Genomic DNA, 13,998 nt, shown 5'->3' with positions numbered 1-13,998 from the left:
GGCCACCCAATGCTATCCTTTAGGAGAGGTAGGCCTCACAGTAGTGAAAAATCATTCTGTGAGTTAGCAGGACATGTAAAACTTAAATGTACTATCCCACCCTTTTAATTACAATGCACCCTGCCCTATGGGCTACTAGGGACTACCTTAGGGGTGACTTTAATGTAATAAAAGTGACGTTTAAGGCGTGGCAAGGGGGTTATTTTGCCAAGTCGAAATGGCAGTTTAAAACTGTATTTAGGCTGCAATGGCAAACCTGGTATATGTTTTCAGGGCTCTTAATTGGGTGGCACAATAAGTGCTGCAAACTAGTAGCATTTTATTTACAGGCCCTCGGTATATTGTATACCACTTTACTAAGGACGTATAAGTAAATTAAAGATGTCAATCAGGTGTAAGCCAATTTGACCATGTTTTAGGGAGAGAGCACAAGCCCTTTAGCACTATTTAAAAGTGGTAATGTGCACAGAGTCCTAAGGCCATCAGAAACGAATTAAAAAAAATAGGATGGTGAGGGAAAAAAGGGTGGTGTAAATAGGAGGCAGTGCCAAAATTAAGACCAGGGAAAACCTGGCCTTAACTTGGTGAAATGAGGAGAAATGCTTTATTTCTCCTCGTTTTTGCATTTTCTATGTTTGCTGCCTTGTGCAACACACATGGAAAAAGCATACCACCTTGGATTGTGTGTAGAAAGGTGTCCCTTCCTGCACATAAACAATATATATTTTTTTTAAATGACATTTTGTAACTTCCAAGTGTGCTGCATTAAGCAGCACACTTAGAAGTGACAAAACAGCATTTAAAAATTATTTATGTTCAGGAAAGGGAAACCTTCGTACACATAAACAATCTTCCCTTGCACGCAGACACCCTTGCACTATGGTGCAAGGGTGTCTGCGTTGGCGCTAGGTAGCTAAGTGTAGCGCCAGCACAGGCAGAAACGCAAGGCTGCACCATATTCTTGTTAACATGGTGGAGCCATGCGTTGCTGAAGAGGCGGAATGAGGCATTAAGCCAGGATGGCTAACGCCTCACTCCGCCACTTCTTTGTATATATGCTCCATTGTCATTTACAATGCCACAAGCTTAAACTCTGGCAAGTGCAAGACCTATTGCATTGTAAATGCTTGTTAGGACTTGTGCCCTGGTCCTACTCTAGTTGTAGTGTCTGTGACTGTCATTTCTGTGGTGTTATGTTTTGAGAAAAATAAAGCCATTGCACGAGTGAGTGCAGTATCACTTTTAATTAACAACTGCTTATATTTTATTTAAGATGGAGTCAGTAGTAACTGACAACATTTTACAGTAGTGGGGCGAGCAGACAGGTTGTACAGACAACAACTAAGACTTACCTGTGGATCACCAAGTCGGCTCAAGGAAGCCATGCCTCTGTCTTTGCTCTGGTGGCACCACTGGCCTGCTTTCATCATAAAGTGCACATTGGGACTTATACTCCCAGAGCGCAAGACTGCCCTCCCTCCGGCTGCTTTCCCGATAATCAGTGATTCTGCGAGTAGCACCAGCATGCATGTCCCGAAGCTGCTCTCATTCTGTTAACCAGCATGAGAGCAGCTCCGGGATTGGTAGGAGCAGGCTGCCTCAGCCCTTAAACTGGTTCTAGGGGCCTGTGCTCTCTATACACCCGGCTGTCTATCACAACTCGTGTTGGGGAAGTTTAAACTGCGCATGTCAGGCTGGCCGTCAAAGTGACATGCACAGTATAAACTGGTGTAGCCAGGCACCCCTGCTCCCTGCTCCCAATACACTGCATCCACGGCTCTGTCCCTAAATGGCCCGCGGGCCGCAATGCCCTCAACCTCGGCTCCTGCGACTGGTAGAGCAATAAATAAAATGGTAATACAGTCACTTTATTACCATTTTGTTTTTTACTTCTGCTGTGCCAAAGCAGGCGGGACCGAAGATCCTCTGCCCAAATGGAGCATCCGCCGCTCCATTCCATGTGTTTGTTAAAACCTCTTGGATTAGGTGTGCGCAGCTATTCCCCATTTTACAGCAGGGCTCTCTTCCTCGCTTGCTGCCTCTGCACCCCTAGCATGTGTCGGCAGTCAGTGGCAGCGGAGACACAGGCCTGTTTTGCAAATTGCTTTGCCAATTTTTTCCGAATGAAACCCTTCCCCTTTCCTCGCCATTAGCTGCGGTAAGAGCGCGTTTATCAGCCTCCAGGAGGGAGCTGTGTTCTTAAGAGTTTTGGGCCTGTTAAGTAGCCATAGCAACAGCGGGCAGCCGCCGACCCTGCCACTCTCCTTTTCATATTTTAATAATTTGCCTGGCGCGCAATTGCTGGAAATGAGCTAATATCCTTTACTCAAGTGAAAGATAAATCCATTTTTTGCTCATTTTCCAGCTCTCGAGGAGAGGGAGCGGGCAGCTCTGCTGTCCAAGGTACCGCACACAATAAGGTGATGTCGGTATCCCGAGTTCAGCCGGCGCGGCGCGCGCCGTGGTATTTGCCGCCCAGTTCGGAACAATTCAGATGCACGAGGGGAAGCCAGATGCGGAGCAGGAAGTTCTATCAGAAGAGCAATGGGATGAGGCGCGGAGAGAGAGATAACAGCAGAAAGGAAAGATGCAAGGACAGAAACAGTAGAGACAACATAAAGGGAGCCACAGTACAAGGAGGCAAAGGGGTGACGTGTAATGTGCCTACGTAAAGAACATGTCCATTATATATCGCATCCACCTGGAAGTGTGACATTACATATATATTATTTGCCATTATGTGCCTGCCATATACTATGCGGCAAGAAATGCTGTTCGGATAATGGGCGCCTCAAAAGCCCATATAATTTCACGTTAGAAATGCCAATGACACATCATTTGTAGTAAAACTCTTCTCAGATGCTTTATAACATGAATTATTCGTCATATATTTCGAATAACGAAAACATAACCCTATATTATGTACCACAAATCACCTCGTAAAAGCTTTGAGGCGTGAAACGCTGAACATATAGCCGGTGTAATGAACCGAACATCAGGGTGTATTCACCAGGACACCTCCCTCACTTTGCCGACTTTACCTGCGTGTTAAGGCTCTGGTCCCAGCCGTGTATCCAGCCTCAGCCCCTAGTGGAGAAACAGGATCGATGCTACTCTGAGCAAAGAAGCGCTGCCTGGAAATAAGGCAGGTTTCACTCTTACAAAGAGAGTGACGCAAACCCACATGACCTGACCAACGTCATACGCATGTCCACTCTCCCTTTCCTAGCACGAGCTCTTGGAAGGTGTGCACTGATGCCGAAGAAACAGTTTATTGATGAAAACAACCTCCGTGATGAGTGTCGGTGGGGCCCGGGCACAGAGACTGCTGTCTTGAAAAGCATAACTTTAACACCATCTTTCTAGAGCCATCGGTGGCTATATAGTAAATTTGCCTTTTCTGCATAGTCACCCCAGATTTTCGCCTTTTTCTTGAAACTATTTTTGCTGGCTTTAGGACTCTGCACATTACCACTGCTAAAGAGTAGTGTCGTAAAGGGCCTGTGCTATCCTTCTAAATCCTTTGCGGTACATTGGCACTCCCTATTTGGTCTATTTAACTTCCCTATAAGCCCATTGTAAATGATGCCTTAAGTTCTTTGAAAGCGATACCAAAGGGGATGATGGACGGAGCGCTTGAGCAAATCAAACACTCACCCCCAGTCAACTGATCTGGGTTTAATCCATCATCATTCTTTAGATCACTCCACCACCCCAGTTCAGACATGGCCATATGCAAATCAGTCTGACCCTGTGCCTCATGGGAACAGTCCAGCCCGAACTACCAAGCCATGTCTTCCCTGGACCGGAAACAAGCATCCTGGTACCGGTTTCGGGTTCATAACCTTCGTCAGCCAGGCTATCTTTAATCCAGTGGTAAAGTGAGCAAGGGACCCACCTCTGGGCATACCCTGCCAATTTAGGGCGAACAAAGCGATACCAAAGGGGATGATGGACGGAGCGCTTGAGCAAATCAAAAGTTCTTTGAAAGCATGCTGAGAATCTGAACTTACCTGAGAGGGCCCACGCGGGCTGCAATTGCATGCGTGAAAGGCGCCAAGCGAGCACTTCAGTTTTTCATCAGTTGTCATCCTCTGAAGAAGAAGCCAGAGAGCTTTGAAACGCGTAAGGATGACAAAACTTTCAGAGCAGAATTGCCGTTTTTCGGAAATAAAAGCTTTTGATAAGCATCCAGCAGTCGTGTGCTTCCTTGCCTCAGGGCATCTTTTTGTGGATTTGTTGTACGGCAGCCCGGCCGTGAAGGAAGCGCCACCATGTGAATATGGGGCCCAACAGGGTTCGAACTTTCCAACCTTCAGGCACAGCTAAGATAATGAAAACAAACACAGGTTTGCATTTTCCGAAGCCCACTGGGGATCCGTTAGGCAAGATTAAAAACAAACGCAATACTGCTGAATACTAATCTCCCCAGCATCTGCGGTCGACATGTTTCAGCCACCTATAATGCCAAAAAATGGCCTACCTGTATTTTTATCCCAGATTCTGCCCAGCGCTGGATCTACATATTGGTCGATCTAAGGACGGGGCTTTTGACAAATGTGTGACAAATGTGTGACTACAAGGGTCATTCGACTCCAGTACCCTACGGGCGTGCAAGATTTACAGGTCATAAGTCCAGAAACTAATATGGATCGGTTGGTATGAATGAGTGGGAATGAGAATGAATGAGCAACATTTGCTTCAAATGATATGAAATAACGTGGGAATATCAGAGATCTTTGTCTGGTCCTGAGGAAAGCCACTAGACCATAGTAAATCACTAGAAATTAGTACACAGGGTTAGGGGGTTCCTATAATGTTGGAGAGAGTGTGCCAGAGGGGATTCCAATATATTGGTAAGGACGAGAGGCAGATTTCAGTCTGTTTAGAACCTTGAAATACCGGTTTCCTTTATCAGTTGAGGAATATATACAATTATAAGTGGCAATGTCTATACTACACAATGCACTGTGTTTTCTCTGGGTCACTTTGACAGCGCTAGCAAGTATTACCAAAGTAAATAATACTTTGGACCTCGAAATGATGAAAAGCTGAATTTGCTGTTCCAGAAACTCCAAAACCATACAGCCCAACATCTTTACATCGGGTTTAGCACACATTCTCTGAAGCCAGCTATCGCTTACTAGCTGTACTAAGAAGGCCCGAAACGGGGGGAATCGGTACTAGGGATGACAGACTTAAAGGGATGCTTCAAACGTCATTGCGTATTTATAATTGCTGAGTATTGAGATGCACAGTGGACGAGGCTGAGCAGGACAGACTGTGGAATTGTGTGGTGTAGGTCAGGTCTATCATATTCATTGAATATGCATGGTGCTACTGGATGTTAATTAAACAGCTACATTGACCCAGAGACCTCCACGAATTAATTGCCTTATTATTTATTCTCCCCATTAAGCCTAAGTAAACATCTGTAAGCGATCAGGCAGTAACTGGTTTAATAAACAGTCCCTAGAATTGATCTATTCATGCAGGGCTCACGATGGTACCAGGGATGTGTCCATGACTGGAGTTCAGAGTGTGGCATGGAGTGGGGCGGTTACAGGGATCACTAAAATGGTAGCAATGTGAAGACATACTGTACCATCACTTTCCAGAGCAAAACTGAATTTCTACAGTTAATAAGCATACCATCTTTCAAAATAAACAATATAAATGCTCCCTCTGGAGTGAGGCGGCTGGTCTGGTGCAGAGCAATCTGGGTCCCCCGCCGATGCCAGATACCACTCTCCTCTCACTACGAGCCGCTACCACATCTCTGCCCTGCCTCATTCACTACCTATGCGGCCCCACACTGTTGCCCATACCTCAGTTTCTAAGGTCTCACCTATAACTCTGACCCTTCCTCATTCATTACCCACCAGCACCCCTTTCCCACATGCCTGCCCCACCACAGTCACTATCCACCTGCACCCACATGTGTAACTACCTCCTTCCCCCTACATATTCCAATCCCTCACCGCACGACCCATCTGACAGATACCTGTGTCTGTGCCTACACTCCAGACACTACTGACCACTACATACCTCTGCCTCGCCACCTTCACTACTCCAACCCAACCCCATCCACCCCAGACCCTACCTCAATGGCTAGTTGCCTACCCCACCTGACACTGTGCAGCAGACAGCACATTATGCACCCTCCACCTGAACTGTGCCGACCCGGTGCCCGAAGTCATCAGGCAAAATATCCCCCTCAGACCCCAGTCTCACATCTAAACTCAAACTCCTGATGTACACCCCTGATCAGCTCTTTAGGCCCTTTTACACTCGAGGCATCCATAAATGCAGGGCATCTAGAACCCCTTTGCCTCCGCTGGTCTCCCTGTGCATAATATACCTCGAATGAAAGATCTGACCCTAAACTGAGGATCCCACTTCCCTCCCATGAGAAGCCTTGCCCCACCCAAGCCTTCTCCCACCCCTGCCCAGTTCCTGGACTATGAGTCTGCGCAGGCCCTGCTGGATGTGTGCATAGACGGCAAACAGAATCTCTAATAACATAACAGAATTAACTGGAGGGCATTGGATTAAAATGCATGCAATTTAATGTTGATTGAATTGTCAACTGTACACCCGCCCAGGCTCCAATGATGCACTGGAAAATGACCGCTTAACTGAAGAAGGTGGGTAGGAGGAGGACTTGCTCCTTGTGTCTCACACTACATCCGGCATTGGGACCACCCCGCTCACCATCTAGCGGATTTCAAATTCCCTTCATTAACCGCTGTTGGGTATTGCAGTTAGCTTTGGCTCGAACCTTTAGAGTGTATCGACAGTGTGAGCAATCACTGTAAGCCAGAGGCCAGAGCCCGCTTCTAATGGCAAAAGTCAAACCACGGAAAAAGAATAAGGCTAATATGCCATCAGCTTCTCACCTAGAATTGCACAACTAGAGGGATTAGTAGATAAGAAGAAACCATAAACTCTATCTTGGTCAGCAGGCATTACTACTAGTCAGCAAGCACTAACCTTGAACGATGAAAGGGCCAAAACAGGCATTCGTAACTAGAGGTGGGAGAGGTATTAGGGTAGAAAGAAATCAATTCAATTCTGCTGCTCTCAGGGTTGGGTGTATACTGTGCACCTGGCTGGCATAGGTAGGTATAGGCATGAGGAGTTGGAGCTAGCACAATGACAAGTGATTGATTGTAAGCACATTATTCCAGAAACACTGTATAATCTTTGCAGAGGTTTACCTACTTTACATGGGATCGAGTTCCCCTCCAAGGAGTTTTTCAGAAATTGAGAGGAACTTTGTCACTTATCGCTGCCATCCAGGAGGCAGTTCTTTTTATCTTTCTAATTGATAAGTTGAATATTGCATTGGAGGACATGAAGAAGTTGACTACAAATGTCAACTTCCTTCGAATGCTGCTGGAATCTCTAGAACAAACACTAGACAAAGTTCATTTGTACGCCCAGACAGAAGTGTGTTTGTAGGTTACAGAGATTTGGATGTTGTCTGCAGGACTAAAACTTTCAGGAAACCGGTGAGTAGTCACCTTTCATGTTAAAGGTTCCCTTAAAAACCATGACTTTGGTTATTGATATGCTCTCAAGTTCCATTCTATGATTCTTTTTATGTCACTTAACTTTTTGTCATCTTTGGGAGCTGCTTCCAAAAGCACTAAGGTGCTGCAGCTCCTGCAAAATGTCCAATACCAGGGGAGACATAATTTGGTGGCTCGTCAAATGGAAATATGGCATAATTCATCAATCTTTAGTTCTATTACAAAGGTAACAGTTAAATCAGTTCCTAGTCATCTCGTTTGGAGAACATTTTGAAAAGGGGTTTCCACGGTCAGTTTGTGATCTCTTGAGAAGTTTCTCCACATCAACTTCTTCAGCAAATGGAGAGGGCACTTGACATTCATTGTTTGGCAAAGTATGGACTAAGGTTTGTGATGGTGCTGGAGACAATACATTGATGATGAAAATCTCAGTTTGCTGGGATGTCCAGGTCACTGGTACTCACCCAGCTAACTTGTCATTTGTGACAGTTCTGGCAGGTGGGGTATGGAAGCACCTGGCCCAACAGAGCGTTCTGCCTCTCATTTTGGGACACACTTCTCTTTGAACATGGCCTCACCACAGCCGGTCAGTAGTCTGCTGGCCTTGTTTTTTTGTTGAGCGATTGCCCCAGAGAGGGCTTTGCCGAGACAGGTACCAGGTCTGCATGGAGAAGAAGGAGATAGTGTGGTCAATGTGAGGCTACTGAGGCATGACCCCACAGTTCATGGTGAGTAGAACAGAGCAGATCAGTGAGAGATGGTAGCTCATGGTTTCACAGGCAGGAAAAGCATAGAACTCTGCCTCAGATGCAAGCCCGTCTGTGCCCGTCCGCAACCCGACTGCGACCAGTTCCAGGACCCCTGGCCCTCCGGCACGCCAGCGCTACAGCTCCTCAGCTATCCACAAACTTAACGCTGCAAGCTCTCCTCACCTCTTGACACCCACGGACCTTTCACCTGCCGTCACTGCCACCATTCCTTCACCTTTGCAGAGACCCATGACCCTACACCTCCGTCCAGCAACAACTCCATCGCCCCCCAAACCCTGAGAGGCATCCTCCTCAACATCCGCTCCCTCCACAAACACGCCAAAGAAATCTGGGACTTCCTCGACAGCACCGCCCGGACATCGCCTTCTTCACGGAAACCTGGACGAACGCCGCCTCCGGCCCAGACATCGCGATCGATCCTGGAAGGAATCAAGGTCACCCGGAAGGATCGCCCCAACTGCCCTGGAGGAGGCATTGCCATTGCTCACAAGACCAATCTCCGGCTGAGCACCTATTCCGACGAGCCCACAGACCTGATGGAACACTTCCATTTTAAGATCCAGACCAACCTGTCCTCTACCGTCCGAGGCACTCTCATCTACAGACCCCTCGCTCCTTTCTCCGACTCCATCACCGACATCATCACGCCGCATGCCATCACTTTCACCGATTTCACGCTACCACCCCAACTCCGCTGCCTTCCTGGACAACCTCCACAGCAACGGATTCAAGCAGATCGTACCTGAACTAACGCACTCAGCAGGGCACATCCTCGATCCCGTGTTCACAGCAGGAACTCCGTCACCTTCAGCCACACCTCCGAACTCCCGTGGACAGACCACCACTGTGTTCACTTCACCTTCAAATCCAACAGCCCCCACAGATGCCCGCAGCAGCTCCAACGCAGGAATTGGAACAAGATCTCCGACGACCAACTTGCTATCGCTTTGCTCCCAACACCACAGACTATGACCCCCCACCACCGCTGCCCACACTCTACACAACTGGATCACCGACTGCACCAACACCTTCGCCCCCTCAAGAAACCCTCCAAGCCCCACACCAAGAAAGCCAGCTGGTTCTCCACCGAACTCCAAGACTCCAGATGCACCTACAGATGACTCGAAAAACTGTGGAGGAAATCCAAAACCCTGATGAACCTCGTCAACTTCAAAACAGCTACTGCGGCCCACCACAAGCTCATCAGACTCTCCAGGAAGGAAGCACTCCAAGACAGAATCCTCACCAATGCTCACAACAGCAAGGAACTCTTCGGCATCATCAAAGAGTTCGCCCAAAACAACAGCGAGTTCACAAACATCATGCCCTCCAAGGACCTCTGCGCCAGACTCAGCGCTTTCTTCCATCACAAAATCAAGACCATGTATGAAAACTTTGATGTCAACAACCCCCACGAGGAACCCCTTCCCACCGCTCCCAGCAGCACGCAACCAACACTTAACAGCTGGACCACCCTCAGCATTGAAGACACTCTGAGGATAATGAAGACCACCCAGTCTGGGACCCCATGGACCCCGCCTGACCACATCTACCGCAAAGTCGCAGATATTATCGCCCCTGAACTTCAACGTATCATCAACCGCTACTTCGAGACCGCCTCCTTCCCCGATGACTGGAAACATGCTGAGATCAACCCTCTCCTGAAAAAACCTTCAGCGGACCCCACCGACCTCAAGAATTTCAGACCGATCTCTCTACTCCCTTATCCGGCCAAAGTCATGGAAAAAGCCGTCAACATACAACTCGCTGCCTTCATTGAAGAGAGCAACATCCTTGACCCCTCCCAAGCAGGCTTTAGGAAGAACCACAGCACCAAAATCGCACTCCTCGTAGCAGCAGACGACATCCGCGCCCTCCTTGACAGAGGAGAGACTGCGACCCTCTTCCTCCTTGACCTCTCAGCGGCCTTCTACACTGTCTCTCACTGCACCCTAGCCCACACACTCCACAACGCGGGAATCTGGAACAAGCCTCCCGACTGGATCCTCTATTTCCTCTCCGGCAGAATGCAATGAATCAAACTCCCTCAATTCCTCTCAGAACTAACTCCAACCACCTGCGGAGTCCCACAAGGATCCTCCATCAGCCCAACCCTATTCAACATCTACATGGACCGCTCGCAGCCATTGTCAGAGCACAGGGACTCAACATCACATCATACGCAGACAACACCCAACTCCTCCTCTCCCTATCCAAGGAACCCAACATCACCAAATGCAACTTTCAAGACAAAATGAAAGCCGTCGCCAGATGGATGAAGAGCAGCTGCCTTCAACTCAACACAGACAAAACAGAGATACTCATCATGGGCCCACACCCGATGCCTGAAACGACACCTGGTAGCCCCCCATCCCCACGGACCACGCAAGCAACCTCGGTATCGTCCTGGAATTCGAACTCTCAATGGACTGCCAGGTCAACGCCATCACCTCCTCCTGCTACCACACCCTCCGCCTACTCCGCAAGACCTTTAAGTGGATCACCCCGAACACAGGAAAACAGTCACATACGCCCTCCTCAGCAGTAGACTGGACTACAGCAACGCACTCTATGCCGGTATCAACAAGAACCTCACCCACAAACTCCAGAACGTCCAGAACGCTGCCGCCAGACTTGTCCTCAACCTACCACGCCACTGCCACATCAGCCAACACCTACAGACCCTACATTGGCTCCCCATCGAGAAGAGAATCACCTTCAAGCTTCTTACCCATGCACACAAGGCCCTCCACAACGCCGGACCTGCCAACTCGAACCACCGCCTGGTGTTCCATGCTCCCCAGCGCTCTCTCCGCTCGGCCCAGCTCTCCCTCGCAACTGTACCTCAGATCAAGAAAAGTTGGACAGGAGGGCACTCCTTCTCCCTCCTCACACCCAAGGCATGGAACTCCCTCTCTCTCCACTTCTGACACACTGCATCACTTCCCAAGTTGCTAAAGGACCTCAAGACCTGGCTCTTTGACGGAGCTCAGTGATCCTGCAGGGTCTGCGGACCCCCACCCTCCTCTCCCTCAGCGCCTTGAGACCCATTCCGAGTGAGTAGTTCGCGCAATACAAAACCCTTGGTTGATTGATTGAGAGGAACGTGGGACAGCAGACCTCGGATGAGAGAAGTGGGAGAGACAAAGAGGTAGGCATGTAATTGCTAACATTGGTGATTTCCTAAAACTAAAAAGCCTAAAGAACATTTTTGTACCTAGCACCACCAGCGATAATCACAGTATCAAAGAGGTAAGAAGTGCAACTTATATTTCTTAAGAGGATGCTTCGTTGTCCAGAAGGCAACTAAATCGCCGCCAACTTTGCTGCTAACGGACTGAGAACAATAAAGTACACAATCTAACAAGCTGTGGACACAGAGAAATACAGAAAAGCACACTAAACAGTCAAAATAAATGGAAACAAATGAAAAGATATCAACTTTAATTAAGGACAAAAAGAGTAATTCTAATTAGATTAAAGGGTGTGAGAGTGTATAAAGCTTTTCTCATAGGCTGTTGTCTTGAAAAGAAAAAATAAAGAAGAGAGAAAAAAATCTTTCATCCTATGCTTTATTGAGCTGTGATTACCCATATGGAGATGTGTGTTTTAGAGTGGTGCAGCTCTGATTTTGTGTTGGTTTAAATTCCCCTTTGGTTGGGGGGTGCTCTAGGACAGGGAGCACATTTGGAAGCCTGCACACAATATATTTCCAGCATTTAGATTCCCTTGGTGATTTTTGTGATTGGTGCTGCAAATGTTCGTGTTTGGTCCACTGTCCTTGTTTTTGTGTATTAAGCTTCTCTCATAGCACTGTAAAATGAAAAGAAGAAAAAAGGATATGCAGGGAGATAAAAAATGGAGAAAAAAGATAAATCAAATGTAAATTTAGAGGGAAAAATGGTTAAGGGGTTAAAAAGTATGTATGCATCTATGGGAGGGGGAGAGCCCAAGTGATACTTTCGCTAGGTACAATACCAGAACACTACTTTTCTCTAATGGGGTGAGATCTCCCTAGTGCAGGTGCAATTACATGGACGATTGTGGCAGGGGAAGGATGAAAGACAGGGGAAGGACATGGAGGATGAGGAGAGGAAGAAAGGAGGGGGCAGGCAGAAGGATAACTAAGAAAACAAGGCGTTCACTGACTATGGAAATGATGAGAGGTCATTGATCATTAATAACTATCAACAGATTATGTATAAGTTATTATTTCAGTAAATGCACGTAATAACCCTAATAGGAAGGCAGTGTTAATATATTATCGTGGCTCCACCCACTAAAATTTTCAACCATTTATTTTTTTTACAAGTAACACATATTAAGTAACAATCACAATCCATGTGAAAATGACCATGTAATAAGCAGGCATATGACTCATCTGTCTCAGCGGCTCATAAAGGTGTAATTACTTTAGTTGCTAGAAATTCTTTGGGGAAAAGTCTTTAAAACAGAAAATGATAAGATGCTATGCTATGTAGTTTTAGGGTTCAAATTCCTTAAGAAATCTTTCACATTAGTAACATAATATAAACTGACAGGCAACGATCCTACTTCTCTGTTTAGGTTAATGCATACTTTGGTTTCATTTCTCAGCCTTTTATAATTGAGGGGACTTTAATTACCTTTAGTCTCTCAATTTAGATACTATGAATTATGGTGCGACTCAGAGGAAACCTAAGCTCATCAAAGTAATTAATGTTATGAAAAAACAACCAGGACTCGCAGATCCATGGTGAACAGACAATATTAATACCGCACTATATACTTTTTCCAATTGGTATCAATCAGCATCTAGAATCGATTACTTTCTGAATTCCTCTGTTCTAAACCATTCAGAAGTGTGCATTAAATCCAACTATTGTTCAGGTTATACAGCCCTCTGTTTAAGTGTAGACTATAGATTTTACACAGAAGCAGACAACCCAAATAGATAGATTATGGATAAAAATCTTCTCCCAGATAATGTAGCACCTGATTTAGACTTTGGCAGATAGAGGTTAAACCTACCGTATGGTGGAGTACTTCACTCATGCCACACCGAGGGTCTTCCAGAGATGTCTGCTGGTGCAGCAGACATCTCTTAAAATTGGCAAGAACCATAGCCACAGTCTATATGACGGGACCATCCGTCAAACTTTTAATACCCAAAGCAGTATTTATTTTTTTGAAAATACAAAAACTAATGACCCCCACACTATGGGAGTTGTCATTGTGCAGTTTACGCTGCTTATTACTGCCAGGTTTTATCCGTTGGTAATGGAGAGTAAAAGCTGGCCATTCCACCGCCTACTCTAAATCGGGCAGGCAGTTGAATGGGCAAACCTCAGATGCCCTTACTCCATCAGAGGCGCGTGTCGAATACGGAAACGCAGTAGTCTCTGTCACTGAAATATTAAGGTCTGCCCAGTTGAAAATCAGGCAGACGGACGTTCAGTTTAGCAGAGAGGGTACTCATTTATTTTACACCTTAATTACTAATCAATTCAAATAGAATTTTCCATTTTTAAAGAAAATAAAGGCTCAACCTTCTTGGAAGTCATATTACTGCACTGGGATGCTCCAGATAGCTAGGTACCATATTAAAGAATATGCGTTGATGGCTGTTTATTGCTATGCTTACGGCTCGTTCTATGATAGCTACATTCCGGAAACCCAAAGATTTTTTATTTATTTTTTTTATTTTTTTTATT

At 46.5% G+C, this 13,998-nt stretch overlaps 1 protein-coding gene across 1 annotated transcript in view; it reads right to left on the bottom strand.

The window, feature by feature from the left end:
- The window catches only part of LOC146857923 (voltage-gated delayed rectifier potassium channel KCNH8-like), a 1,483,167-nt gene that overhangs the window by 136,664 nt on the left and 1,332,505 nt on the right, over positions 1–13,998 (bottom strand). The window lies entirely within an intron of this gene.

The sequence above is a fragment of the Triturus cristatus genome, chromosome 3_2 (genome assembly GCF_964204655.1).
Source record: "Triturus cristatus chromosome 3_2, aTriCri1.1, whole genome shotgun sequence".
Taxonomy (NCBI): domain Eukaryota; kingdom Metazoa; phylum Chordata; class Amphibia; order Caudata; family Salamandridae; genus Triturus; species Triturus cristatus.
This window is presented reverse-complemented; position numbering and strand designations above follow the sequence as displayed.